This window comes from Desmodus rotundus, chromosome 8 (assembly GCF_022682495.2).
Source record: "Desmodus rotundus isolate HL8 chromosome 8, HLdesRot8A.1, whole genome shotgun sequence".
Classification (NCBI taxonomy): Eukaryota; Metazoa; Chordata; class Mammalia; order Chiroptera; family Phyllostomidae; genus Desmodus; species Desmodus rotundus.
Window position 1 is genome coordinate 58,834,799 of NC_071394.1, and position 26,653 is coordinate 58,861,451.

At 38.9% G+C, this 26,653-nt stretch overlaps 1 long non-coding RNA gene and 1 pseudogene across 1 annotated transcript; one reads left to right on the top strand and one right to left on the bottom strand.

Annotated features, from left to right (window-relative positions):
• The first annotated feature begins 12,962 nt into the window (after positions 1-12,962).
• LOC112320880 (U2 spliceosomal RNA) lies at positions 12,963-13,068 on the top strand (annotated as a pseudogene).
• Positions 13,069-19,400: 6,332 nt separating this feature from the next.
• On the bottom strand, positions 19,401-25,614 carry LOC128781484 (uncharacterized). The gene is made up of 3 exons (XR_008427460.1): positions 25,530-25,614; positions 21,214-21,264; positions 19,401-19,502 (listed from the first exon to the last, which is right to left on the bottom strand). It is a non-coding gene; the product is annotated as an uncharacterized lncRNA (long non-coding RNA).
• Positions 25,615-26,653: the final 1,039 nt, after the last annotated feature.

Here is a 26,653-nt window from a genome sequence, read left to right on the forward strand (position 1 = left end):
GTTTATAATGCCTTTGAAATATCTATGGACAATTTCAAGGAACTATTATGTAATACATAATTTAGAGCACAGAGAAGAAATCTAGGCTGAAAAGACAAATATAAAGTTATCTACCAATAGAATTCCATACATTTCTGGCTCAGAATAAGATGCATCTAAAGGAGATAGGAAAAGTATACAAAAGGAATGGTCAGAGAGAAGAAAAATTTGAGAGTTTGGTGTCATGGAAGCCAAATAATCTCTCAAGAAGGGAGTGTCAAAAGTGTTGAATGCTGAGAGGTTACATGAGATAAAACTTACAAAAATGGCCCAAGGAATTAGTGACCTGGAGGTTATCAGTGACCACAGCAAAAGCTATTCTGCTGGAATAATAGAAAAGAAACCAGATATGAGTTAATAAAGTAAGGAAAAGAAATTGAGGAAACAAATGAAAAACCACAGGGTAGCTAATCACGTTAACACATTTCATTGGGAAGGAAAAGGACTGTCTAGGGAGAGGGCTGATACAGGGAGATCTGGCCAGATTGCTGGGTGGTTCATGGAAGGGCCCAAAGGTGGCACGGAAAAGGCTGCATTTCCTGGGTAAAGCGTAAACAAGCTAGTGTGGTAGTGTCACGTTGCCTTGGCAACAAAACTAGTGTGGCACCCAATGACAGATTCCCTGCCCTGGGAAGAGATATGGCAGGAGGAAGCCTTGCATGGAGTCTACACAAGGCCAGAATATGATGGACAAAGGTAAAAGCCCTCCCACCCCTTTCTGGTTCTTGATTGAAGAGGAAACCAGAGGTCACAGAGACACATGTACCCAAAGGTTAACATGGCACCAGAAGAAGGTGCAGACCTGATGTTCAAGCCTGGGAAAAGGAGAGGATTGGCTGGGGAGCTGGACACGTCAGGAGCAAATGGAAGTTTCGGTGAAGAGATTTAAATGGAGGCAGGGCCGAGACTCACCCCTTTGCCACCAGAAAAACCAGTGGGGTCCTACTGCTTGTCACCAACAGGTAAAAACTCTGGAGGCAAGTTCAGTGGAAAGGAAAAGGAATCTTTTATTCAAAGTCTACACAGTTTGAAATAATAGCAAGTTTCTGCCTCAAATACCATTTCCTGTAAAACACCCTAAGGAAATCACACTGCCACCCTCTGCTAGCTCAGTTAAGGGTTGTGCCAGAAACCTCTTCTCCTACCCAAAAGTATTGTTTTTATAAGAAATGTAGGTGGCTTAGCTGGTTTCCAGTCACTGTCTGGCTTCAGGGATCTTTCAGTCTGTGTGTTCAGGCATCCTGCTGCGGTGTGCTGTCCTCTTTCTCTGGCTGCTGCCCTCAGGTGTGTCCCACACAGCTCAGTTCCAGTTGCTACTGTGGCTTCCTGTGTGGGAGGAGGGGTATGGGGTTTGTCGCCCTGCTGCACAGCACACAGGGTCCACAGGCCCAGGCCTCCTCCCTTTTAATACCTCTCTTGTCACTGCACTACCTCCAGGACCAACATCGACTGGTCCGTTAAGCCTACTTAGGCTGGAGCAGGCAGAGTCACAGAGATAGGAAATTGCCTCTGACAGGTCCAACCTGGAGGCATGGGCAGTGGGTGGGCAGTTGCCTCTCTGGCTTTTCCGATGTTAGAGAGGAAGCTCCTCCTTGCATGTTGAGTCTGAGGCCCTGCCCAGACTGGATCAAGAAGAGCAGCAGTGGCAGCAGGACACTGCAGCTGAGAGATCTACACCGGGGTAGGGTGGATGGCTACCACTGTGGCTTCCCATGCAGTGGAGGGGCGGTGGCCTTGCTGCCCAGCCATGCTCCCCAAGCCTGCCATCCTGAGCCTCCTCCCTTCCCCTCTTACCATCCTAGTGTCTGCTGTGCTCCAAGCAGATCCTGGAGAGCTGGGGGAGGGGACCCAGGAATATTCCCAAACCATGCAGTCCCCAAGGCCTGGGGCCCAGAGACTCCAGCCCCTGGCAACTGAGAAAGAGGGGAGAATCCAAGCATGTGCTCACCGTTCTAAAGGCTTCCTTCCACCCCCTCATAGAATCTCCTCTAAGGCCAGCTAAGTTCACCCTGGTTGCCTGTGGCTGCTGCTTATGCATTGTCCTTGGCGCTTCCCAACCCCTCCCCCATTTCCAGTGTGCTGGGGTCCACCTGTTACAACTTCTCCCCCTCTGGCATCTATGCATGGACATGTGGGCCAGAGAATTCACTGGACCTGGAAAGTGGGACAGCCTTGGGCACTGCAACCCACAGACAAAGCCTCTGCACAGCCAACTGTAGAGGTTGGCAGTGGTCCCAGTCCCCAGGAGTGGGAAGACGCAGTGTGGTGATGGCGGCACTTGCCCTACACATGTGGATTCCACGAAGGAAGACTGAAGCTGGAGAACCATCCGCTTAGCAGCCTCAGGCTACAGATAAGGGTGGAGTGGCATTTCTGGACATTGTTTCTAGTTCCAGAGGCAACTGTGTTTTGTCTGTGTGAGAATGGCCTGGAGCTGTCCCCCGCTAATTATGCAACATTTTAATAAAGACCTTTTACCTTCCTCACAAAACTTTGTCTTATGCCTGTGTTCGAGGGTGAGCAGAAGTTACCCCACTTCTGTTCACTAAAACAGCTAGGGAGAAAAAGAGGAGACTTCATTGGGGGAGGGAGGAAGGGATGATTTTTTTAATGAGAAACTCCCAGTGTATGAAAAGCATCGAATTTGCATTTTCAGTAAACTCTATTAACAATTACATTGTAGTAAATTGTCATAGGAATATTATTTAAAAATATATATTCTCTGTAAAGGTACTTTCTGAACTCCATTTTAAACTGAAGCACTTTATGTACAATTAGTATTATAATCAGAGTATCCAATTTAGTTTTTGCATCTTAGTGTATTTTAAAATTTTATCAGCCTAGACTGTTGACCTTGAGTTCATAATGATGTTATATTTCTTCATAAAGTTTTGCTTTTATTTCTTATTAACTGTTATTCCATTAATAGTTATATTGATAAAAGATTTCCACAGCAGGTGGCAGTTGCATTTAAATACATAGATTAGCATGAGATACCGTAAGAAAATATTGTAAAGTGAACTTAAGAAGATATACTTATTATTTTGTTTTTGTTTTTCTATTTCTTCTTGACAGCGTTGTTCATTGATCAAATTGCTATTCTGTGGAAATGTAAGCTAGAGTAAATAACTGCTTTTGAGGCAAACTATCACTCCAACACAGTTCAAGGGCCATCTTAAAATAATGCTAGAAATCTACAAGGGTTTAGATAATAACAGGAGAATTCATGACAAGAACTGAAAAGAGGACAAAGGGACAATGTTCACTTGCATAACTGACTGGGAAGAGAGTCACTAAAATTGAAGGCACACAAAAAGACTTGTCATCACATTTACACGACCATAGAAATGCTTACTGCTTATCCAGCGTAATGAATGGAGGAATCGACAAATGCAGCTGACCGACCAAGGAGCATCATTAGTTCAACTAGAAGTCATTGCAATGTGTGTGCTTTTTGAATAGTTTGCCAAAGTATATCTGAAGCTCCCCTGCCACTAAACAAGTATTTCAACACAAGGAAGGATAGCAAATGCCCCTTATCTCACTGGCTTTGTTCCAGAGAAGTAAACAAGATCAACAGAGTACTGGAAATAAAGGGAACAAAGGATTTTATAACATCCTCAAGAACTTTCAGGCCTGTCAGACTTTAAAGATAAAATCGGATCATACCACTGAAGCATTCTATTGGGCTGCCTGTCTCCATTGATAAACCTCAGGATCTGCCAGCAGGACCTGTTCAACTGGGAGATTAGAACAGAGAGCCAGCTGGTTATCTGCTCTTGTCTCAGACGTGCTGCTATGTGTCTAACCCCACATAGAAGTGTGAAACCCTGGACTGTACCATCAGTATCAACTGCTTTCTCATTTCCTAAGTTCATTCATAACAAAACCAATAGCTAACAGTTACTAAATGTCACAAATTACACTGTTTTCTTTATATATATTTTCTCAGTCATTCTCCTAAACAAATCAGGAGGTTAATATTACAATTATTATTATTCCTATGAGGAGACTGAGCCAAAGAATAATTAAGTATATTTTAAAGTTCACATAGAAATATGATAGAGTAGGTATTTAAATTCAGGCCCTCTAACTCCAGCATTCTTAAACTATAAATTTGGAAGGAATTGTTAGTTACATTATAGATAACATTATTTTATATATTATTTTATCTTATAACAATGTTGCCTTTTCCATACTAAAATAATATTTTTCAAATTTAATACTTAAGATTTAATTCCACATATATTATTACACATTTATTTTTACCCTTCTGACATTTTGTTTTGTTGAATTTATATAAATATTTTACTTCTTTGAATTTCACTAACAAAAACCCATTTTTAGTCTTCAGTTTTTGTTTTACCATTGCTATGCCAAGCATTTTGGGTTTTATTTTCTACTTAATTTTTATGTTAAAATGAGTTTATTATATTTTTTATCTCTCTTTAACACTTAAACTAGTTTTTATGGTATTTACCTGTAAAAGATAGACATCCAGATATTTCTCTAGCAAAATGGATTTATTTGGGAACAACAAAGAATCACAACTTGGGAAAGTGATCTAATGGCAAAACACTGCAAGTGCAGAGAAACAGAAGAGAGGAAGGCTCCCTTTAAAAAAAAATTTTATTTATTGATTTTAGAGAGAAAGGGGGGAAGAGAGAGAGACAGAGACCTCCATTTGTTGTTTCACTTGTTTATGCATTCATTGGTTGATTCTTAAATGTACCCTCACTAGGGATCCAACCCACAACCTTGGCGTATCCAGACTACACTCTAACCAACTGAGCTCCCCCAGCCAGGGCCAGGAATGCCCTTTTATGATCTTGGGAGGAGCTCTTTGTTGTAAATGAAGTGTCCATTTCCTCCATTCCATTGGAGGAAACTAAAGTTCGAAGTATGGTGACTTCTCATTGGCTGAGCTATTACTGGACAGAGAGGACTCTCATTTCTCCTACTAAGGTAGTAAAGTAATACCACTTCCTGCCAAAGATGCAGGTACCTAATTTCCTGTCTGGTTTAGTAGCATGTTTAAGTGATACATGGGTGAGAGTTGTCTTTCAGACTCCCCACTCTGTTTTAAGTGAAGTTTCTGTTTTTTTAGTTTTTATAATAATTGTGTTTTTCCAGTATAGCAAACTAAATATCTAAGGAGACTTCTTTATAACAATTAAAAAGAAATGGAGCAAACATCCTTTAAACTGATTATATTTTTATATTACAAATAAAATATAACTTCCCATTTATAATAAAAGTGTTTGAATAATAAATAAATAAATAGCATTGCTACTCTGGCATAAAAATAAGGAAAATCCCTTGGGCATAGAAAAATGAAAAGGGAATAGAAACCAGATGTGAAACTGAACTATGTGTTTCTTGGGGATAGAACTATTGATTCCTGAAACCAAAAGGATTGAACATTAAAAAGCACAGAAGACAGTCTCAGGCCTATTTCATGTGTGCTATCAAAATGTGGACTCACACACAGTCTGAACCCTCTGAGAAACAGGGACTAGAACTTCAACAACTGCTTTTGCTTTGCAACAAGGCCAAATAACACACTACCAGTGCGACTGAAGAAACCCCAAACTAAAAAAAATTAAATTTGTCCCAGGTTAGTAAATCTTTATAGAGGGACACTCACTAGTGTAGATCTCTTAATATGTCAACAGATTACATCCCTTCCCTGCAATGAGTTTATAATTCAAAATTACAAACTATCAATAAAATAAAGCTGTATAAGCAAGGGTCAGCAAATTAATAATCAGCATCACTGCAGCAACAATAACTTCAGATATTCTTTTGTTGGATGAAGAATATAATATACATACACATACACACATTTATGTCTAAACTGCATAGAAAGTAAAACATACAAATAACAACAGAAACAAAGAATAGGATACGCTTCATCCTTGACCTCCTATAATCGATTCTGAACACAGACTCTTGAACCATCATTTTAATATGTGTCAGATGTGGTGATTCTTCTGCTTGAGCCCTGGGATGGCTCCCATCTCTCTCAGAATAAAACTCAAGTCCTCACACGGCCCACAAACCTGACATGATCCCAACATAATCTCAGCATCATTCCCACCCCTCCCTTCTCTTCCTCCTCATGTACTGCTCCAGGCAGAAGATCTGCCTTCCTTATTTTCTCTGAGCTCACTTTAGTAACTTTACATTGGTTAACACTTGTGCTTGGAACTGTCTTCTCCTAGATAACTACATACATCACCTCCTCAGAACTTTAGAATCTTGCCCAAATACCACCCTTTCAGTGATGCCTTCCTTAACCACCCTTCTTAGAATGGTAACTAACTTCCAACCTCAACACTGTCAATATCCCATATGATGCTCAAGCTCCATCATGCATTTTATTCATGTAACACTTCTTAATGCCAGTGGAATTACTTATTATTGTATGTCTGTTGTTTACTCCCTGTTTTATCCTATTAGGATTCACATGGACAAAGATTTTGTTATTGTTTGTTTTTCATTAATATATCCCAAGTGCCTAAGAAGTACCTGGCATATTAGGCAACTTTGTTAAATGAATACTATCAAATAAAGATCAGGCAAATTTGAAAAGGAACCAACTTATATTTCTAGGCCCTAAAAGTATAATTAATTAAATCTTTACAGGTTAAATGACAGATTGTATAAAACATTACATACAATTGCTGAACAAGGGGCACAATTCAAGCATAATAAAATTTAAAAAATTACAAGGACTAGACAATGAACCAGTAATGAACATAAAATTAAAATAATTTCACTTAGCATAATACTCTCCCTGGGGAGAGAGATAATGGGTAAAATAGGGGAAGGGTTATCAAGGAACATATATAAAGAACACAAGGACAAATCCAAAGGGGGTAGGATTGAGGGTGGGAGGAGGAGATGGGTGGGGCAGAGGGATTGGAGGGGGGGAAATGGAGACAACTGTACTTGAACAACAATAATAAAAATAAAATAAAATAATTTTAAAAATGCTTAATTCAAAATATGAAAGAGAGAAGGCAAAAATTAACAAAAAACAGATAGAAGATACAGAAAATAATAAAATGATAAACTCAAATAGAAACATAGGGATAATGTATAAAATGTAAAGGTTGAAGCATCCTAATTTAAAACCAGAGACTGCCATGTCAAGACCCAACTCTTTGCAAACTACAAGAAATGCAATGTAAACATGAAGATGTAAGTACAATAACTGTAAAAGAAAAAATAGGTATAAAACTGGAAAAGTTGTCATTTGTGTCACCTGTCACTACTAGAACCAATAAATAAAGACAAGGATTGGACCTTATGGTTGTTTTATTCAGATGCTGGTGATGAGACGATGGCAGATTATACCCTGAAATCCATCTTAATGTTTCATCTCAAGCTGACCTTTCATAGGGAGAAGGAAAGGGTAGGTAAGAGGTTAATCAGATAAGAGTTGCAGTCCAGAAGTGATTTCCCTGGTATTTCTTTTTTTCTTTTTATTGTTGTTCAATTGTCTCCGTTTCCACTGCATCATGCCTCCCTCACCTCCCCCCCCATCCCTGCCTCTAACCATCAAACCCACCCCCTTTGGCTTTGTCCATGTGTCCTTCACACATGTTCTTTGATGGCCCCCCTATTGTCTCCTATTATCTCTCTCCCTCCTCCTTTCTCATTACTGTCAGATTGTTCTTTATTTCCATGTCTCTGTTTGTATTTTGCTTGCTTGTTTGCTTTGTTGATTAGGTTCCAGTTAAAGGTGAGATCATATGGTATTTGCCTTTTACTTCCTGGCTTATTTCACTTAGCATAATGCTTTCTAGATCCATCCATGTTGTGGTGAAGGGTAGGAGCTCCTTCTTTCTTTCTGCTGTGTAGTATTCCATTGTGTAAATGTACCACAGTTTTTTAATCCACTCATCTATTGACAGGCAGTTGGGCTGTTTTTAATACTTGGCTATTGTAAATAGCACTGCTATGAACATAGGTGTGCATAAGTTCTTTTGAAATGGTGTTTCAGAATTCTTAGGGCATAGTCCCAGCATTGAAATTTCCAGGTCAAAAGGCAGTTCTATTTTTAGTTTTTTGAGGAAATTCCATACTGTTTTCCACAGTGGCTATAGTGGAAAACAGTCTGCATCCCCGCCAACACTGTACTAGGGTTCCCTTTGCTCGACAACCTCTCCAACACTTGTTGTTTGTTGATTTGTTTATGATGGCCATTTTCATTTCCTGGTATTTCTTTATCTGCTTGTTAGGCAGCCATTAGAAATGAGCCACAGGAGGAAGGAGGAAGGGGGAGAACCACCCTTGTTGACCCAGGCCAAATAGTTGAAATAGTTTCAGTTAACCACCCTTGTAGTAAAATAGCAAAATTTCCATTGAGGTTTTATTCCTCCTCCCAACTCCCCATGTGGGCAGTCAAGGAGAAATATGGGAAAGGGCATGCACAGAAGAGACTAAAGGTATATGACCAAAGTATCTGTCACTCAGTATAGAACCCTTCCCCTGTGATAATACAATCATGCATGTACATTAGGCAACAGACTCAGGAGACTCATGCCTTTCTCAACACTCACTGCAGACCCATTCTCTCCCTTAAGGACATACTAGTAAAACTCTTCTTACACATCCACTTTTGTCTTGCTGATCTGAAGTTCTTTACTGTGTGAGTAGGAATAACCAAACTCGTGTAACATCTTTTGGTACTGTAACTCAGATCACTGGGTAGGGTAAGTCTCCTCCACAACTTTTCTTTCACCATGTTGCCATGTAGCCTTGATCTTTTCATGCTCTTTTATGTTTCCTGGCCTTCTTCATGGCCAGATGGCAGGCCTACCATTTTGGGGTTTGCTGAGAATATCCTGCTATCTTCCTCTCAAAAAATTGCTGCACCCTGCAAGCATGGGTCAAGTGTTTAAAAGCCACTAGGAGGCTTACTGGTAGAAGACTCCCATGAAAGGATAAGCTTATCATGGACTAGGGAAGGGACAGTAGGTCCCTGCTAACCACAAGCAAACATCCATGCAACAAGGAACGTTGTAAAAGCAATCACACTCCCACCCCTGTGGTGCTTTTCCTATTTAGGTTTTAATTCTGGAGAAGAGGAGGCAAGTATATAACCTTCAGCAGAAAACTATGGCCTTTCTATGCCCCTTTCTTATCACCATGCTTTCTTGTTCAATTAGCCTTGCTCATAAGTCTTCATCTTTGTTTTTTTTTAGATCTAGCTTCTCCTGCTGCCTTTTGGCCACTCTACTTATACTTCTATCCTCTCTGCTTATCTTGCAGGCAGGGCAGCTATTGCATCTGCTCTCTTACCAATCAATGGCCACACCTCAGGCTGTGCATTTTACTTCCTCAGGGGCCCCTTGCACACTTTTTTAATCATGTCTATTTCCAAAAGTAACTTGAAAGTGCAAAAAAGTTGGTACAAACCTCTTCTCTGTGTGCCTTTGAGAGGCACAAGGGACAAATTTACAACCTGTCCCTCTGATTCTTTATTGAGAGAGGAACCTCCCTTTTTCTCAGACATATCCTTTGTTTAAGGCCTGAGGACCCCCAAGACTGGGTCAGTCCAGAGCATTGGTCCTGAATAGTATTTCCCCATTTTGAGGGTCATTGTTACTGGATTAGTCAATTCAGTTTAGGCCTATAATCTGTTAGGACATGTGGTTAAAGACTCACTTGGTCCCAGCTTTACAGCTTTTAGCAGGAATCTAGCTCATAAAATCCCTTCAGCAAGCAGGCCAAATTCAATGGGACCAAAGTTTTCATCTCCACTATGCTCATACTTAGGCTCTGCATGTCTCCACTCTTCCTATTTTCACCTTAGCCCTGTATAATTTTCTCCTCATTCACTAGCTGAACCTCTTTAGCTCTCACCTCTGGTCAAGGCTTTTCAGCTCCCAGAAGAGTGCTGGAACTCCCAAGACTCTTCCTATGAATGGTAAGCAATTTCTCGGGGAGGGGAAGAACAGCTTGCCTCTGCCTCCACTCTATCCATGATGGAAATGTCTGTTTTGTTACCCAGGGTCTCAGGACACTGAGGCCAAGATCCCCAGATTTTTGGATACTAAAACCCCCAGGTTTAGACCCCAGGATGCTGGGCTCTATAACGTCATGGTATCTCTCTCTTCCAAATGGGAAGCCAATAATCCATTCCTGCTGGCACCCCTCCAGTATGTATCCTTTGCAGTTGGCCTCAGTTTGATCCCCAAACCCTGAAGAAAAGTCAACATGTTTTTCTGCGACACTGTCTGGCCTAAATATTGGCTAGAAGATGGGGAGGTTTTGATGGGGGACTCGAAAGTTGGAAAATTTTAGTTTAAGTAATAGCCAATAAGCTTAGTAACCAATGCACATAAAAGCTGTTGTTCCAGGAACTGAAAGCATGACCCACCCTGGCTCCAGGATGCCATAAGCATTCCCTTTGTGCCTCAGGAGGACTGCAAGCAATTCAAGATGGTATCTGAGCCATTGTACTCCAGAGTGAGATGACCACTGCCCAGGATACAGCTAAAGACCACTGTCTGTGGCACAGCTGGAGACATCAGAGCCATTGTGTTCCAGGGAGAGAGAGAGGACTGCCCCGCCCCCAGGGACAGCTAACCACCCATGGCAAGAATGCTACAGGTTTTTTAAATCTAATTTCTCTGAATTTTAAAACCCCTTACCACACTTTGTTCTGTGTTATAAAAAGGCTGGCTTGAGAGGATACATAAGCCAGTCTGTTAGGGTACAAACCTGCTGTCTTCTCAGATCACTGGCCATCTGAATAAAGTGCCCATGAAGATGCATTCCCTGTCTCTGCTTATTGGTTCTGGTAGGTGATAGGCAGCAGGAATGCCAGCTTTTCTGGTTTCAGTTTGGCCACTAAATGGGACCTTAAATTACAATACGCTCTTTCATCTTGACCTTTTTTTTTTGCAAATGTCTTCGTAAATGGTCTGAAATATCATATGTACAGGAGTTCTTTTATCTAAGGAGTCAAGATTTATGTCATAAATGTAAGCTTACTTCCACTACTATTTTACCTGATGACTTTTCCTTTAATTCCCAGGCCCCTGCAGAGCCTACTCCAGCTGTAGAAACTAGGGAAAAAAACCCTCCCACCCTCTTCTTTACTGCACCCATATCTGGGGCCTGTAGCCCAACCAATAGCCCCTGCTTCCTCTACTCCTAACAATTCCTCACCCATAAAGCTCTTACCTCTAGTAGAAACTGTGGGAGAGTTTGGCCCCCAGTTAATCCACAAACCCTTTTTTCTTGTTGAGCAAATTAAAACTGACTCAGGAAACTATTCTGACAACCCAGATAAATATATAGATTCTTTCGACACCTCAGCTTGGCTTATGAGCTAAATTAGAAGGATATTATGATTGTCTTGGGGTAGACTCTATCAGATATGCAGAAGGATAAAGTAATAAAGGAGGTCATAAAATTTGTTAACAACTTACATTTATCAGATTGTGAATACCCTATAGGAGAAACAGCAGTCCCACCAACAGATCCTGAATGGGACTATGAAGGCTCTCCCCAGAAGTGGGAAAAGGATCATTTCCTACTCTGCATTAAAGCAGGACCTCGGGCCGACTATCAGAAGACCATGAACTATTCCAAGGTCTCTACTGTTAGTCAAGGTCCAGATGAAAACCCCACCACATTTCCAGAAAGGCTAAGAGAGTCACTCATCAAGCACACCAATCTAGATTTAGAATCATATGAGGGCCAGGCAATACTGAAGTTTTTGACTCTATCAGCCTCTGACACTAGGAGAAATTTACAAAAGCTCATTCAGGAGTCTGGAGTTCTCTTGGATGAAATGTTAACTACAACCAATGCAGTATTTTACAAATGGGGCCAGCAGAAGGAGGCTATGACTCAGGAGAAGGAGAAGATGAAGGAGACTAAGCATGACCAATTTCTAGCCATGCCCAATTTCTAGCTACTTTTGCAGGACAATCAGGAGCACACTCCATAAGCCCCTCCTGGTCCACCTCAAAGAACACTAAGTGTCATGTGCCAGAAGGCAGGGCACTGGGCCAAGGAATGTCCAAATCGTGACAAGCCACCCCAAGTGCCATGTTACAAGTGCAAAAAGCCAAGCCACTGGGTGGTTCTCTGTCCCTTGAGTCAGAGAACTCTTGGGCCCAAGTCCACAGCTGCCTTGCTGATGGACTAAAGTTGTGAAATCCAGCCAATCCCGCCTCAAGAGGTCACCATTACTGGACTGGAGCCTAGGGCACATATGGATGTGGCAGATAGGACAGTGACTTTCTTATCAGATACTGGGGCCACCTACTCTGTCCTTACTTTCTTTTCTGGACCCTTCTCACAATCCTGTACTGTTCTAGGGGTAGCCTAAAAGCTGACAACCAAAACCTACATCCTTCCTTTGGGTTGTCCCAGGATGGGTATTACTTCACTAATTCTTTTCTTGAGTGTCCTACCCCTCTACTCAGAAAAGACCTCCTTCAATTATTAGGAATTAGACTAATTATAATGGGCAGCCCAACATCAAGGTCCCCACTTCAAATGTTCATAGTGCAGGCTAGAGATTTCCCAGATACCTTAGTCCTTCATGGGAATGCCAACGATCCAGCAGTATGAGATAATGGGGTTCCTGGCCAAGCCCTTTACAAATATTTGAGTGGTAACCCAACTATTCCAGTATTAACAATAACTTTGTTTTACAAATGAATTCTTTGCAAGGACAGAGGTGTGGCTCCAGAATACCAAAGCTCACCAAATCCTTTTGTTTTTCCAAAACCTCCTCTATTCATTTCAAAACACTTATAAGTAATTGACTTTATAAAACCAAAGTCCTTCTGGAAGAAGCTAGCTTTTCGTTCTCTACATTTGTGAAATGCAAATACTTGGTTTTCTCCAAGAACTCTTGTCTAAGCCATCTATTAAAATACAAATTTTGGATCGCTTCTCGGCCTTTTGGCTAAGATCAAGTGTAGTATCTGTTCTTATCAGTTTAATAAAATACAAATTTTGGGACATAATTCTTAACAAAAGAGGAAAATCCCTAGCTATATCTGAGAAACTAAGTATAATTCATATCAGTTATTCCTTTCTAACTAGTCAATTTTGGTAAAAAGTTATTGATATCTAGATATATTGAAATAACATGAAATATGAAGTGCTGAATAAGTCTCAAGTTCACCTGTTTTTTGTTTTTTTATTACAAAGAGGCTGTAGAGTGGATTTGAAGCTGTCGATAAATGTCTTGTTCTTTATTGGAGGTTTTATGAAAATGAGATTGTGTTGCCAGAAGAGAAACTTGTATTTCTAAAGGTCATGAAATGTGTTTATAAAAGTCAATCTGGGGAATGCAGGTTGCTACTTTTTGGTCATCTTTAGAAACTGAGGTTTTCTAACAGTTAAAATTTCAAATTAAGTTGGAAAGATATTGTATGGTTTTATTAATAGAAGGCATAAGGCATGGAGATGCAATTTTGAAGGACAGAGATTAACAGTGAGTTATTTTAAAGATGGTTATTTCTGAATAGATAGAAAAGCTTGTGAAAGTTGCAGAAAGGTTTGTGAAGGTTGTAGAAGTTTGCAGAAGATTTGAATTTGTAAAGAAAGATTACTCAGGAAACTTCTCTCAATTGGAAGGAGGCTCTACCAATTGCCTTACTCCAGACTAGAGTAGCCCCCATGCCTCAGCTGATGTTCAGTCCCTTTGAGGACTTATATGGCTTACTCTTCCTACATTCAGAACTCCTACTAGACATGGAGACTTCCTTCTTAGAAGCCTATGTGCAAACGGTAGCTCAGTTTCAAACCACCCTTAAGGAATTTGGCCTGTGGCAAAAGCCTAGCCTGGACTCAGCTACCCCATTGTACCCTCCAGGAGCACAGGCTTTAATAAAGGTTTGGAAAGATGGCTCCCCCAATTCCCAACTACAGCCCTCATGAAAATGGTCTCTCCCTGTTCTTATGTCCTTTCCAACAGCCATCAAGCTCCTAACCATTCCTAAGTTAAGCCATGGAAAGAGCCAGCCAAGCTAGCAGAATGACAAAATCATTCCACATATTCCTGTGAGCTGCTAGAAGATCTCAAAATCCTCCTTTGAAAGCATCCTCCTTAGCTCAGTAAGTAGCCTTCTCTCTTTTCTCTTTTTTCTTATTTACCCCTACCCATTCCCAACCTGAGACTATGATCTGTCAAACCACATAGTCCAACTCCTAAGGCCAAATACTTCTTGCAGGCTCTGCCTTTCCAACCACAGCAGGGGTTATGGTTAACATGTAGCCCTGGATCAATGGGGAAATATTTCTACCATTCTTGATCAGAGAACTCTATACTCCAATTCAGGGGTGTTTTCACAACCCAAAATCTCATTAAACAATTACCCAAGACTTTCTCTACCAGCTGTTAGTGCTTCCCTCCAGGGGCCCTATTTTCTCACATAATCAACCATTTCCAGGTCAGCTATCACTGTTACATAATTAGTAATGCCTCAGGGAGCACACCTGTAGGAGGGCTTTCTGACAGTCAGTGTCTACAGTTTCCCAATCCCAGATCCTTCTTGTACTAATACTATTCATGGAATTTCTCTAACTGCAATACCATACATCTCTGGAGGAATTCCCAATCCAGGAGATCAGACAAACTTCTTACATATCTGCTTTCTGAAGCCATCATTCCTAATCTGCCCTTAGTCACCAAAAAAAAAAAGGCTTATTGTCATAGCATACCCTCCTTTCAAGTCAACCACTTTCTTCCATGAGAAACAGACCCTCTACCACTCTCTTTTGCAATTCCCTAGTAGTTAGACAATTTGGTTCAAAAGGGGATTCTATCTTTACTGAATTCATAAACAGTACCCAGTTCCACAACCCTACCATTGATCTTCTAGTAGCAGCCTCTTTAGTGGCCCAAGGGGTCCAGTAGTGGGGCACTAAATCTTCAAAAATCCAACAACTAGTTAGGCAGATATACTTCTGAAACCCAGCCAATTAAACTTGTTGACAATACCCTGGCAGCAGAACTACCATCAGGGGTACACTGGATTTGTGGGTCTAAGGTATATTGGACTCCCCCAATTTCACAGTGAAGGGAAATTTTCTCCCTTGGTTACATCCTTCCTTATGTTTCCATTGCCTAGGAAAATGCCACTGTCCCATTCCCACTAATGGCAAAAAGACACCTAAGAGTACTGATGTCCTCACTCCCCTAATATCACTTATAGGCACTCTCTTGGCTATAGGAAAGGTAGTAGGGAGATCCTCCTTATGCATCCACCATCTATCACAGGACATTACTGAGCACTAGCTAAAACAGGGGAGACCTTAGCATTCCTCCAGGATCAAATTCTCTAGCAGGGGTTGCCCTCCAGAGTTGAAGTGCATTAGATCTCATCAGTGCCTCAGAAAGAGGCATGTGTCTACCTCTCAAAGAGCAGTATTATTTCTGTGTCCACAAATTACAACAGGACAAGTACTACAGAACATTCAAGATATCCCTGAATCACATCCAAAACTAAAACGTCAACTTCATTTGGGTTTCAGGATCATGGCTCATATCTCTTTTCCTCCCTTTTTTGGCTCCCCTACTGATCATCCTAATATACTAATATTTGGACCAATGATAATCTATTAAATAAATTCATTTCTTCCAGAATAAAAGCCATAAAATTACAAATGATTGTTACAGAAGAATACCAGCCTCTGGGACTACAGTCTTTGACCATCTATCATGAACCGTTGGATGGACACCTCCCTTCATCTCTTCCCACTAACAGTTAGCAAGCACGGGAACCCAAGATTATGACCGACTCCCCTCTCCAGCAGGAAGAAGCCAGACCTGTCATCACCCCAGTAGTCCACAAAGATTTGGGTTGTTATTGCTTGAGGGGGGAATGTTAGGCAGCAGTTAAAAATGATCAGCAGGAGGAAGGGTGGACTGCTGTCCTTGTTGACCCAAGGCAAATAGCTGAAATAGTTTCAGTTAACCGCTCTTGTTGTGAAATAGCAAAATTTCATTGCACTTTTACTCCTCACCTATACACCCATGTGGACAGTCAAGGAGAATTATGGATAAGGGCATGCAAGAAGAGAATAAAGTTATATGACCAAAGTGTCTGTCAATTAATATAGAACCCGACCCTATGCTAATACAATCACACTTGTACTTAAGGCAGCAGACTCGTACCTTTCTCACCACTCTCAGCAGACCCTTTCTTTCCCTTGATATGCTAATAAAACTCTTATTTCTCACTCATCCACTTTTGTCTTGCTGATCTGTAATTCTTTACTGTGTTAGTATGAAGAACTGAGATCCAGTAATATGCTAATCAACAATGCCTTGTCAGAGTCACTGACACTCCCTTCCTGGAACACAATGGCTCAGATCAGACACCATCTCAATTGCTTGCAGACCCTCTGGGCACAAAAGTTGAATTGCTTGTCAAGGGTCATGCATTCCAGTTCCTGGAATAACAGCTTTCCACATGCATTAATAAGGTATACTAAAAGATATACCAAAAAATATATAGCTAGAGTTGCTCTCTGGCTATATTTATATGACAGAAAATATACTTTAAAACCATGGATGTTGCCCAATATAAAGATGACATCACAGGACAACAAAGGGGATAATCTATCAAAAACACATAACTATACTGAGTATGTGTCTATCAAAAGAGCTCTTAAATGTATAAAACAAAAACTGACAGCTCTAAAAGGCAAATCCACAATATTAGTTGGAAAACTCACTATTCTTAGTAATTGATATACAAAGTACACAAAATCAGCAAGGGTTAAAAGATGTGAACACCGCAATTGATCAAACTGAACCAACTGACATTTATAAGGCAACAACCCAAGAAAAACATAATACACATAACACACATGGAACATTGGCCAAGATAGACTATACCTGTGGACAAAAAGGGGCCACATGTGAAACCTGACAAGTTCAGGGAGGCCTGTATGACAACGTTACAAACTCAAAGGATTGTTTGGAATTAAAACTTATTAACTAAGAGTAGGTCATGAGGGACAGTCATTGCCCTAAACTAGAATCTTCCTTGACAAAAAAGTCAATCTTTACCTTAATCCAGCTATTTTCTTTTTCCATCTATCATAACATACCATTGGAATGTCAGGTGACTTCCCTTTTTTCCAAAGCCCTGGGGTACAAAAACAACACCAGAGTAGAGACTACAAATCCCTTTACTGTTATTGTTATCATGTTAATTGTTGGCTGTTAAGTATCCTGTATCCACTTATGTAAAAAAAAGTATGTGTCTATCATTTTACCTTTTTTAATCAGTCTCAAGGTTTTCCCTGCTTTGCTTTCTCCCACCTTCATAATCTGTCACCAGTGTATTTCATGTAACCCCTTTATTCTTCCTCCTTTGATTGTAATGTATAAAATAAGGTTAAAAAAATGCCATTTTCCAGAGCATTTTTTCAACCTGTTGAGGTTTTGCTTCCCAGCAATCATCATCAATTTGGCTCAAATAAACTCATAAAAATTCTTATAGGTTTGGATGTTTCTTACATTGACATATTCTCAGCCAGAAAACAACTTTATAACAATCGAACTCAAAGCAATCAGATTTTCTGATTATAAAATAATTTAATAAGAACTCAATAACAAAGATAACTGAAATATTCTCAAATATTTGAAGATAAAGAGAGGCAAATTAAACCCAAAGCAAGCTGAAAAATGAAATAATAACAAGAGTACAAATCAATAAAATTGAAAATCCATAAAATAAAATGTTGACTTTTAAAATAAATTTTAATTGATAAACCCCTAGAGAGACTGACAAAGAGAGATGTAAATAAGATGCTGATTACCACTATCAGGAAAGTGGGGACTCAAGACTGATCCCACTGAGGTATCAAAAAGTAATTACTGTGAATAGCTCCGTGCCTATGAGTTCAACAACTTAAGTCAGCACGCTTGTTCTGCAATGTGCCACATGGTAAATATTTTAGGCGTGTAGGGTCCCTGTTGCAACAACTCTACTCTAAAGTTGTAGCATTAAAGCAGCTGTAATTATTACTATTTATTTATAGGTAAACAAGAAAATGTCTTTCCCTTAATATCAGGAAAAAGGCAAATGATGTCCATTTTATCACACCTGTTCACCATTTTACTGTACAGGTACTAGACAGTGCAATAAACAAGAAAAAGATAAAAATAATAGGCATAGGAATTGGAAAGAAAGAAACAGAACTGCCTTTCTTCAAATATGATATTATCATCTACATAAAAAATGCCAAAAAATCTATAAAGACATCTACTAGAATTACTAAGTGGTTTAGAAATAACAGGATACAAAGTCAACATACACAAAAGATCAACTGTATATCTGTACCCTAGCTATGAAAAATTTGTCATTTCAATTAAAAATACTATGTATAGTACCAACAAATACTTAAAATGGGGATAAATCTAATGATACATGTACAAATTTTATGCAAAAACTACAAAACATTGATGATAGTAACTAAAGAAGACCTAGAGAGATATACTGAGTTCATTGTTTACATATTAATACTTCTCAAGAGTATGGATGATGAATTCAAAGGAATGTCAATTAAAGCCCCAAATAACATTTTTTTGGTAGAAATTGGTAAGATGATATTAAAATACATTTTTAAGTGAAAAGATTTACAATAAGCAAAATAATTTTTAAACAGAGCACAGTCTGTCCTGTCTGGTGGCTCAGTGGATTGAAGGCTGGCCTGCAAACCAAAAGATCACCAGTTTAATTCCCTGTTAGGGCACGAGCCTGGGTTGCAGGCGATGTTTTGCTCCCTCTCTTTCTCCCTTCCCCTCTCTCTAAACATAAATAAAATCTTTAAAAGAAGAGAGAGAACAGAGTTGGAGTACATACCATAACTGATCTCAAATCATGCAATTACAATAATCAAGAAAATGCAGTAAGGAAGATTATGTATATATAATATGTAGATATTAATATGTATTAATTAATATATTATATAAAGATTAATATGTATTGATCAATATTGATCGATATATATTTTTATATATTAACCAATGAAACATAATAAATTTTCTAAGTAGACCCATACATGTATAATAAATTGATTTTGACAAAGGTATTAAGATAATGGAATAGAACAAGGATAGTCTTTTCAGTAAATCATGTTGGAACAATTGGACACCCATATGCAAACTGTCACCCCTTACCTTTCACCATATAAGAGTTAACTTGAAACAGATTATAGACTTAATCATAAATAACATATATAGAGTGGTACATTGGACTTAAAATGTAAAAGTTTTGAAAGACCACTATATACAAAGTGAAAAGATAAACCACAAAGAGCAAGGTCACCTGTTAGATTCCTAGTCCAGGCACATGCCTGGGTTACAGATCTGGTCCCCGATGGGGGCATGTGCAAGAGATAGCTGATCAAAGTTTCTCCCGCACATGGCTGTTTCTCTCCCTTTCCTCTTCCTTCCCTTCTCTCTAAAAATAAACAAATAAAATCTTTAAAAAGGGGGGAAAAGACAAGCCACAGACTATAAATTTACCACTCACTAATACATAAATAAACAACATAATTGTTAAAGTGGGAAAATATTTCAATAAATATTTTACAAAAGAAGAAAAGTATGAAAAGATGTTTATGATGATGATATTCACTAAGAAATATGATTTCACTTATATGTGGAATATAATGAATAAATAAACTGACAAACAAAATAGAAACAGACTCACAGATACAGAGAACAAACTGATAGCTGTCAGAGGGGAGGGGGTTGTGGGTCTGGGTGTAAAAGACAAGGGATTAAGCAAAAAAGAAAAAAAGAAAGATAAACCTATAGACACAGACAACAGTATGTTGATTACCAGAGGGAAAGGGGGGTGGGAAGATGTAGAAGAGGGTAAAGGGGAAATAAATCATGATGAAAGGAGACTTGGGGTGGCCCCACAATTCACTATAATACAATACAATATACAGATGATGTATTATAGAATTATATGTCTGAAGCCTACATTATTTTACTAACCAATGTCATCCCAATAAATTCAATTAAAATAAATAAATAAATGCTCGATTAAAAAAGAAAGAAAGAAAATGTAAATTGAAACCACAGTGAGATACTACTACATAGCTCCTGGAATGGCATAAAATCAAACAAAAAACAAATGCTGTGAAGAGCTTACAAAGGTGCAGTGCAGCTGGAACTGATATACATAGCTGGTGGGAATGCAAAATGTTACAGCACTTTGCCACATAGTTTGACCATTTCTTCTAAAGTTAGACACACAGTCCTGGGTATTGATACAATAGAACTGAAAATACTGGCCCACACAAAAACTCCTACATAAATGTTTATAGCAGATTTATCCATAATAGCCAAAAGCTAGAAAGAAGCCAGACAGACATCTATCAACAGGTAAGTTATAAAAAAAGCTATGATACATTCATATAAGGAGATTCTCGGCAATGAGAAAACACCAATAAATAGAGCTCAACTACTGTCCACTATGGTAAAAGAAGCCAGATACAAAAAAATCTACATACTATGTAATTCTGTTTTATGATAGTTTACAAAAGACAAAACTATAGGGCTTAAAATCAAGTAAGTGTTCCCAGGACCTGGAGTTGGGGGAGTCAATCAGTTTTGCCTGGAGTGATATGACATATCTCTTTTTAGGTCTGGCTTCTTTTGGTCAGCATTACATTTGTGGTCTTCATAATTTTGTGTAGAGATAGTTTGTTCATTCTCATTGCTGTATAGTATTCCAGTGAAGAATTATATCACAATCTGCTTACCAAAATTACTGCTCTGTCACATTCACATATTAAAATTACATAATATTCTAATTCACTAAAATTCTTATGTAAATCTTATTTGCGTAATATTTAAAATTTAAAATTCTTATTTAAATCTTAGTTAAGCCTTACAAAATTTAAATGAAATTTTTCTTACCTAGTCACCATTTAGATATTAAAATTCAGTATGTGTCTATAAAATGCATCAACTTTTTTAATGAAAAATTTCCTTCATCATTTGGTCCATTTAAGCTCATCCCCAAACATTATTACATATAGTTTGCCACTCCTGTTTTCATTTCCTAAGAGGTTTTTTTCCCTCTAAGTATTTTCCAATTTATACCTGAAGATACTTCACCTTCCCACATATGACAGTCATAATTTCAGAGTATTCACCTCCTAGATTATGGTAGCTTTGGCATCGTCTTCAAACAACAGAGATACTCTCTGAAAGAAAAGGAAAAGGCAGTGTTGAATGTGAGCTGAAACACAATCTAGTAGATTCTACCCCAGACAAAAACCATGGTAAAGCAGGGCATCTGGGATATAAGGCAAAACTCTTGAGAGCATTACCTTAATAGGTAATATAGATAGAGCACGGGGAGGTGGGATCATTTGATATGGGAGGTTCTGGCATGAGTGGGACGAGACAGTCTTTGGGACTACTCTACAGTGAATGTTTCTGAGTGTCAGAAACCTGCACATATCAAGGGAACAAAGTTCGTTTTAAACTTGATTGAGTATTGAGCTTTTGTGTTTTATTGTTGTAGTGAAAATCATGTCATGAATACTCTATTTACTCCTCCATGTAAGGATGTTCCTAATTAATCTGTTACTCAACAGCCAGCAGTATTATGTTAGTAACTGTATTATTTTGTGACATGGACTAAAGCCCAGAAGCAGTCTCCTGTGGCCTACTTTTCTTAAAGCCTTTTACTCAGCAGGATGATGCTTACCTGGTTCTTTGAATGAAAGGATATTAATCGAGCTGCAATGCAAATGATTAAATTGAAAGCGATGAAGAATTTATTAGGAAGACAGCCATCATGGACTGTGCAGTATATGAGGCATAAAACTGCTACAAGTAATGACAGAACGTAGTTTAGGCAGGTAATGGGCAGCAAAGCTCCAAAAGGAGAGCACGGAGATATATTATTTAGTAATAAAGTTTCCATAAAAATTGAAATACGAGGTGGAAAGATTAACATGGTCATACAAGTCATCTTTACTGTTCATAGCCAAGTTCTGCCTTTTAGAAAATGTAAACTGAATTTATGCCTGCGACATGTAAGTCAAAAGCCTTATTTATACATTTCATGCAAATGACTGCACCTTTGGTTTGCAGTTACCAAAGTAACATTTAATAGCATTTAGATTTATTACATTAACATTGGATCATGAGCTGTATTTCTACCTGTCAAATGACTAACGTTTGTAGGTCATGTCATCAATAAATAGACTGTGGTTTATGGACCCCTGCACTGCTCATACCAAATCTACAAACAAAAGATTTTGCATCTTTTCTTATCTTAACTGAATATAGATGTGTTTTCATTTATTCCATAATATTACACTATAATTACTTGCCACACACCATTTGGTCCCATGGCATGTCACTTCCACAGAGGGAATGCATAGTGCTCTAATTAAGTGTAAGGCTTCCAATGGCAGTAACCTAAACAAAAACCTTGATGGCCAGTCACCAGCTGGGTGACCTTGGTCAAATGACTTATCTACTCTGGTCTCACTTTTTACATCTATAAGGCAGACATAATAATGCCAACTGCATGAGATTATTATAACAAACTATATAAAATGTTTACAAAAGTAGATAAAAGTCTGTGGTAACCAAATAAGTTATTAGCATTATAATTATTATTATCATTATGGATTATTATTATGGATATTTCCATATAGGTAGCGACATCGAAAATCTTTGAATAGAGACAAAGCACAGTTTATTCCTCAGATAACCTCATTTCGGCTTTACTTCCAAAGTTAAAGGCCTGAAGGAACTTGTATGTAATGATGTATGCAATTAAACTGATAGTCATTTGCATTTAACACAAATGTTTTAAGAAAAATATTGTCTTTCATGATTTCTCAAAAGTGGATATAAAAATGCATGTAGTATAAAATTAAATTTAATTTTGAGAGAAAACATAAATATTTATAAAATATTTTATTTTCATGTTGAAATCCTTTCTATTCATTCACATAGAGAATAGAAGATCACAATTTTAAAATAATATAGTTATAGAAGCCTTAAAGAGAAAGTGATATCTGAGTAAATTCCTGAAAGAAGTGAGGATAAAAGCCACCTGAGACCCAGAGGAAAGCGCCTTTTCGATAAAGGGAACAGATGGTACATGCTCCCTAAGATGTAATGGCAGCAGGGGAGGCAGTGGTCAGTGGGAATCGCTCACCACGGATGTAGGCACCAAGGCTTGCATTGTCTATAGACAATGCCAAAACAACAATAAAACTGATTATAATTATATTCTCACCCTGCATTGACAAGTGTAAACAATATCAATGATAAAATATTCCTCCCAGAGAATATTAACTATTGATCTAAGTTCTAAACTATTGCTATGGTTTCTACTGAGCCAGTGGACTGCTGCCTCCAGCCCACCTTCTGTATGCCTCTCTGCGGGAGCGTACCAGGAAGGACCAGTGGGGGGCAAGTGTGTCTGGATCAGGTTCAATGAGAACAAGAATAACAGGTGTGGGGTCAAAGAACAATAGCATGGCTAAAATATTAGGGCTTTGTAAGCTTTGTTTGGACTTGGGCTTTGTTACTCTACATGAGATAGGAAGCCACCGGATGGATGATAGCAGAGGACATTCAATATATTGTTTTAACACCCTGATTGTAGTCTTAAGAGCACACTGTAGGGTGGGAGGAGGAAGCTTGTAGTAGATAAAACATTCATAGATGGTGATTGTTGTGAGTGGTGAAGGATGAATCCTCTCCATCAACAGTACGAAGTGGTTAGCACATGACACTCAACACTGGACAGATGAGACTGACAGTAGTTACTGGTCAGACAAACACACAGCCCACTAGAGGAGGACACCACACTCTAGGCAGGGCCACACAAGGGTTGCATTTTGGGACTAGAGTGAACCAGCAAAGGCTGTTAAAGGCAGGCTTTCTAGTGACAAGAATAATGTGTCCTCTGGATCACATCTTGAGCATGTGATTGTTTTGTGTGGATAATTTTGCAGGCTAGTGGGGAATTAAAACACATCAAAATCCATCCAGCATGTGGTCAGGCTGTGTGTTGGGGGACTCTCAGATGGTATATTAAATTAAAAATATGAAGATTATGCCCTGCTGTAAGAGGAGGCACAAGCCCCCCTCAATGGGGTCAACAGGTAGTAGCTCCCTTAGCTCCCAAGCTCCTACTTTGGGGAAGTGAAATCCTGGGATCATATTGATTGAAGGACCAGTTTTCAGAATTGTCAATTACAGACTCCAACAGAATAATCATCAACAGAAAAGAATTACCAATCTCAGGCCCCAAAATAAAAAGATATCTCTAGCATCTCCTACAAGAAATCAACACCCCAGCCACTCAGCCAATGACAATCATCTCTCTGAATTCCCACTTTTCTCCAACAAACCTCCATTCAAAACAAGTTCTTTTTGCCCTGGCTGGGTGGCTCAGTTGGTTGGAGCATCATGCCATGCACCAAAAAAATTGCTGGTTAGATCCCTGGTCAAGGTGCATATGGGAGAAAACCAATCAATGTTTTTCTCTCTTTTTCTTTCTCTCTCTCTTCTGTCCTTGTCCTCTGTCTCAAAAATCAGTAAAACATATCCCTGGGTGAGGATTAAAAAAAAATCCTCTCTCAACTTCTTTTTTTCTCCAAAAAATTACATTCCTCTCCATTGTTGGTCTTGCCTATGGCTTTTGCTATAGCTACTGGAAGAGGAGCCATCTTATTTACTCTTCCATCTGAAAAGAATCATGGAAGATCTGAGATTTTACCCTATCTGGTGTAGAACAAGGTAGCCTGCCACAAATTCATGGAAGTTGACAGAAGACACAAGATTCCTAGTTCAAAGACACTGAACTCTATTACTCACTGCATAGAAAAAATCCTAAGCTCATGTTCATATCAATCATCCCTGCCACTCAAATGTCACAGGTACAACGCAATGTGGCTCAGGTAGATGCTGTGCACAGGGTTAGTTGCAGCTCACACTCAAAAACCCCAAGATGAGAAACCTCAAGATTAAGAATTTAAATCTTTATAATGAGCTGTAAGCAAACCTACCCTTTTCCCTGGAGGGAATCATTACTTTTGTTATACAACAAACTTTCCCTTTGTCTGGAGGGAGATGCTATCTATGTATTTTCCCAGGCTATTAGCTATATAAACATTCATGAAAAGATAATCTGAAACAAAATCTATCAGTACCTCTGCTTACAAAATATGCAGAAACACAAAAATCCACAAAGAATTATTGCTCAACATTGTCCCAGGCCTAAAACTGTATCTGACACATTGTAGTCATGTAAAAAATATTTGTTGAATAAAACCTCCAAAAATTTCTATTTTTGTCAATCTATTCTATTTCCACACATAAAAAATTTTTTTTAAAACCTTAATATGAGGAAATTCTTTAGGAAATAGTTTGAGCTGCTATGGCAAAGTATCACAGCCTGGGCTGTTCACAAACAACAGAAACTACTACTCACAGTTCTGGAGTCTGAAGCCCACCAACACAGTGCCAGCATGGTACGTTCCTGATTATTCATTCCTCTTCTAGGCTGCAGAAGGCTGACTTTTCTCTGTGTCCTCACATGGAAAAACAGATCCAGTTAGCTCTTTGGTTTCTTCTTCTAAGAGCACCAACTCCATTCATGAGAGTTTCATCCACATGACCTAATTACCGCTCAAAGTCCCCACCTCCAAATACACTGGGGATCAAATTTCAACATAAGAATTTGGGGATAGGGGATGGCAAGCATTCAAACCATAACAGAACCTAAGAATAAAAACCAATGCAGAGATTTGGGTGTAGTAGCTAAGGGAAATTATAAAACTATTGGCTTTCTCACTTGTAAACAGAAATGAAAAATCTACCTCTTGAAGAAGCTCAGTCATCTCTCCTATTTCTTTCTTGCCTTACTCGGAAAAGGAAGAAATATTTGATCAGGGCAAGAATATTTAGTTAAACCACATAGCTAAGGTGTTATTATGCCTGTCTTTTGCAATTCCCAATTTCTAAAAAAGCAGAGAAGTAAGGAAGCATGTGATACATTTCTGTGTGGGCAAATAGGTAGATATCCAGCTCACGTGCTCTCTGTCTCTTCCCTACCTGCCTCCAACACACACATGTACACACACAGATATATACAAACATGCTGTTCTTTCACTGTGCTTTAATCATAACTAGGAACCTACTGATAGTCCCTAACTTTTAAAATAGTAATGTACAAAAATTAAGTTTTTAGCCTTTGCGGTATAAGTAGGCAGAGTGAATGAAGCTTTTGGCTAGCCTTTTCCTAAGCTCTTTATATCAAAATTCTCTAGACAAAAAGGTCCATATACCAGGCCAGTCATGTCCACTGTCATTCTTTCCTAGGACTCTAAGCTTTGGGGAAAATAAGGTAATTTTTATTCTACTCTTTGGGATTCTAGGCTGAGATACCCCTGTAATTAAAAAAAGAAAAAACAGACTAACAGGAGATAAAAAGAAGTTTAATAACACATATACCTCCTGCATACATGAGAGACACCCAGGAGAACAGAGCAATTCCCCAAACTGGCTCAAGTCATCACCTTAAATGGCATCTCCAGCTAAAAACAAAAGATGCTA